The following is a 5,000-nucleotide window of genomic DNA, read 5'->3' on the forward strand; positions in this document are numbered from 1 at the left end:
TATATAGTATACTAGTTTTGACCAGGGCCCTATTCCCTATATAGTATACTAGTTTTGACCAGGGCCCTATTCCCTATATAGTATACTAGTTTTGACCAGGGCCCTATTCCCTATATAGTATACTAGTTTTGACCAGGGCCCTATTCCCTATATAGTATACTAGTTTTGACCAGGGCCCTATTCCCTATATAGTATACTAGTTTTGACCAGGGCCCTATTCCCTATATAGTATACTAGTTTTGACCAGGGCCCTATTCCCTATATATAGTATACTAGTTTTGACCAGGGCCCTATCCCCTATATAGTATACTAGTTTTGACCAGGGACCTATTCCCTATATAGTATACTAGTTTTGACCAGGGCCCTATTCCCTATATAGTATACTAGTTTTGACCAGGGCCCTATTCCCTATATAGTATACTAGTTTTGACCAGGGCCCTATTCCCTATATAGTATACTAGTTTTGACCAGGGCCCTATTCCCTATATATAGTATACTAGTTTTGACCAGGGCCCTATTCCCTATATAGTATACTAGTTTTGACCAGGGCCCTATTCCCTATATAGTATACTAGTTTTGACCAGGGCCCTATTCCCTATATAGTATACTAGTTTTGACCAGGGCCCTATTCCCTATATAGTATACTAGTTTTGACCAGGGCCCTATTCCCTATATAGTATACTAGTTTTGACCAGGGCCCTATTCCCTATATAGTATACTAGTTTTGACCAGGGCCCTATTCCCTATATATAGTATACTAGTTTTGACCAGGGCCCTATTCCCTATATAGTATAACAGTTTTGACCAGGGCCCTATTCCCTACATAGTATACCAGTTTTGACCAGGGCCCTATTCCCTACATAGTATACTCGTTTTGACCAGGGCCCTATTCCTTATATAGTGTACTAGTTTTGACCAGGGCCCTATTCCCTATATAGTATACTAGTTTTGACCAGGGCCCTATTCCCTATATGGTATACTAGTTTTGACCAGGGCCCTATTCCCTACATAGTATACTAGTTTTGACCAGGGCCCTATTCCCTATATAGTTTACTAGTTTTGACCAGGGCCCTATTCCCTACATAGTATACTAGTTTTGACCAGGGCCCTATTCCCTATATATAGTATACTAGTTTTGACCAGGGCCCTATTCCCTACATAGTATACTAGTTTTGACCAGGGCCCTATTCCCTATATAGTATACTAGTTTTGACCAGGGCCCTATTCCCTATATAGTATACTCCTTTTGACCAGGGCCCTATTCCCTATATAGTATACTAGTTTTGACCAGGGCCCTATTCCCTATATAGTATACCAGTTTTGACCAGGGCCCTATTCCCTACATAGTATACCAATTTTGACCAGGGCCCTATTCCCTACATAGTATACTAGTTTTGACCAGGGCCCTATTCCCTATATAGTATACTAGTTTTGACCAGGGCCCTATTCCCTATATAGTATACTAGTTTTGACCAGGGCCCTATTCCCTATATAGTATACTAGTTTTGACCAGGGCCCTATTCCCTATATATAGTATACCAGTTTTGACCAGGGCCCTATTCCCTACATAGTATACCAGTTTTGACCAGGGCCCTATCCCCTATATAGTATACCAGTTTTGACCAGGGCCCTATTCCCTTTATAGTATACTAGTTTTGACCAGGGCCCTATCCCCTATATAGTATACCAGTTTTGACCAGGGCCCTATTCCCTATATAGTATACCAGTTTGACCAGGGCCCTATCCCCTATATAGTATACCAGTTTTGACCAGGGCCCTATTCCCTATATAGTATACCAGTTTTGACCAGGGCCCTATCCCCTATATAGTATACCAGTTTGGACAAGGGCCCTATCCCCTATATAGTATACCAGTTTTGACCAGGGCCCTATTCCCTATATAGTATACTAGTTTTGACCAGGGCCCTATCCCCTATATAGTATACCAGTTTTGACCAGGGCCCTATTCCCTATATACTATACCAGTTTTGACCAGGGCCCTATCCCCTATATAGTATACCAGTTTTGACCAGGGCCCTATTCCCTACATAGTATACCAGTTTTGACCAGGGCCCTATTCCCTACATAGTATACTAGTTTTGACCAGGGCCCTATTCCCTATATAGTATACTAGTTTTGACCAGGGCCCTATTCCCTACATAGAGCGAAGGACAGAGAGGCTGTTCAGTCGATCTAATTGAGAAGAGGTGAGATTCAGTGTTTCCCCTATACGGCTTTAGACCACCTGAGGTGGGATACCAAAGGCTTCCTGAAGGGCTGCTGAAGCACAGGCCTACTGGGATTTTAGTCAGTACATTTTTTTTTGTATAAACAACAACTTTTTGTTTTTGTCTGTGTGTGTAGAAGAATATTTTCCTTTTCTATTTAATTCAGTGGCATCTTATCTTCGTCTAGGGAGAAAAACATAATGAAGTCTCTGATCTTCACAATGTTGACCTATATATATGTTGAATAGGCTGTTTTGCGTTGTGCCAGCGCTCTGACCACGTTGACATTGTAAAGCAGGCAATTCATTAATACACACATTGAGGAAAGTAGGTCAATAAATAGATGAGTAATTACTGATCAACTGATGTGTTGTATTGGTAGGTGAATACTCCTGCTGAAAGAAATCACATGATCCAACTAAACACATGCAGTGTTTAGACCAGACAAAAAGCACTGTCAGCATCTTATTCAGAATCTTCACGAGTCTACTATTCTCTCTTCCTCTTCCTCTCTCTCTCTCTCTCTCTCTCTGTCTCTCTCTCTCTGTCTCTCTCTCTCTCTGTCTCTCTCTCTCTCTTCCTCTCTCTCTCTCTCTGCTCTCTCTTCCTCTCTCCTCTCTCTCTCTGTCTCTGCTCTCTCTTCCTCTCTGTCTCTCTCTCTCTCCTCTCTCTTCCTCTCTTTCTCTCTCTCTCTCTGCTCTCTCTTCCTCTCTGTCTCTCTCTCTCTCCTCTCTCTTCCTCTCTGTCTCTCTCCTCTCTGTCTCTCTTCCTCTCTGTCTCTCTCTCTCTCCTCTCTCTTCCTCTCTGTCTCTCTCTCTCTCTCTCTCTTCCTCTCTGTCTCTCTCCTCTCTGTCTCTCTCTCTCTCTGTCTCTCTCTCTCTCTCTCTCTCTCTCTCTCTCTCTCTGTCTCTCTCTCTCTCTCTGTCTCTCTCCTCTCTCTTCCTCTGTCTCTCTCTCTCTCTCTCCTCTCTCTTCCTCTCTGTCTCTCTCCTCTCTGTCTCTCTCCTCTCTGTTTCTCTCTCTCTCTCTGTCTCTCTCCTCTCTCTTCCTCTGTCTCTCTCCTCTGTCTCTCTCCTCTCTCTTCCTCTCTTCCTCTCTTCCTCTCTCTCTCTCTTTCTCTTTCTCTCTCGTGGAACAGCTTTATCTCCGCGCGCATCGTCAGCATCAGTTTGAAGTCAAATTTGACAGCCGCTTTCTCGCGCAGATCCTCGCGAGGTTCCTGTTTTAACGGTCGTCTTTTCTCGAGCCAGCTCGGATTTTGAAATCGGTAAAGCACCAACTGTTATTTCAAAATGTGTATCTTCTCTTGTTAAATTCGTTCACTTCTGAGAGATGACCTCGATAGCTAAGTCTAGATCTGCGTGTTTGATGTAAACCGAGTCTCTCTTATTCTCTCTCTTCTGTCAGTTCATTCAGGACCTCGAGGTCGGGCAGGAAGGAGGGAGTGAGTGGGATATTATAGCGCTCGGCTGTTTCTAACTTGGGTGAAGAAAGATAAAGAAAACTCCTTGGGATTCTCCATACACTGAGGATTTATCCGGATATTACGGTGAGCTGGCTGAATATTTACTCTTACCTTTTGTGTCAACTGTCGTTTTTTTGTTGTCGATTTTGGGTTAAACCACTATAAGTGGTTTGATTATTTCATAGGTCCCCTATGTGCATCTGAGTGTGTAGCCTTATGTATGGTAATGATAAGGGGAAAGGCGTTATTCATTACAGACGGTACCTTTTCCCACGCTCGACCAGGTTAAGAAAGTCATGTGTGTGCGCGCGCACGTACCTCGTGCGCATTCCACATTGCCTAATTTGGAGGATATGTGATATATCTGTAGAGAGGGATGTGGATAGAGGGGAGAGAAGACGGTAGAGTGTGTCAGGAAGAAAGAGGGGATGAAGTGAGAGGAGAAGATTTGTGTTTGTGGGGGGAGGTGGGGAGTGAGGATGGGGGAGGGAGAGAGGGAGGGAGTGAAGCAGGAGAGGAACGCTTTAGACACTGGCGCTAACTGATCCATCTCAGTAGAATGTAACAGAGTAACAATATCACAGAGTGGAACCATCAGTGCTGGAGAGCACAGATTGACACGGCAGTACAGTAGCCTTTTAACATAACCTACAGACAGAGGCATAAAGTAAAGCAAACAACACAATACAATACAATACTATACACCACAATGCAATTCAATACAATACAAGAAAATACAATACAATATATTGCAATACAATTCAATACAATACAATAAAATACAATATAATAAAATACAATACAGTACAATACAACATATTATAGTACAATAATTTGCAATACAATACAATACAATGTAATACAATACAATATATTACAGTACAATATATTGCAATACAATACAATGCAATACAATACAATATCTTAAAATACAATGCACTACAATATAATACAATACAAAAAATACAATACAATATGATACAATACAATACAATATAATGCAATACATTACAATGCAATTCAATACAGTAAAATACAATACAATACAATATATTGAAATACAATACAATACAATATAATAAAATACAAAACAATAAAATACAAAACAATACAATACAATACAAAACAATAAAATACAATACAATACAATACAATACAATACAATACAAAACAATAAAATACAAAACAATACAATACAATACAAAACAATAAAATACAATACAATACAATACAATACAAAACAATAAAATACAATACAATACAATACAATACAATACAATACAAAACAATAAAATACAATACAATACA

Source organism: Oncorhynchus kisutch, unplaced genomic scaffold, assembly GCF_002021735.2.
Source record: "Oncorhynchus kisutch isolate 150728-3 unplaced genomic scaffold, Okis_V2 Okis07a-Okis12b_hom, whole genome shotgun sequence".
In the NCBI taxonomy this organism is placed as follows: Eukaryota; Metazoa; Chordata; class Actinopteri; order Salmoniformes; family Salmonidae; genus Oncorhynchus; species Oncorhynchus kisutch.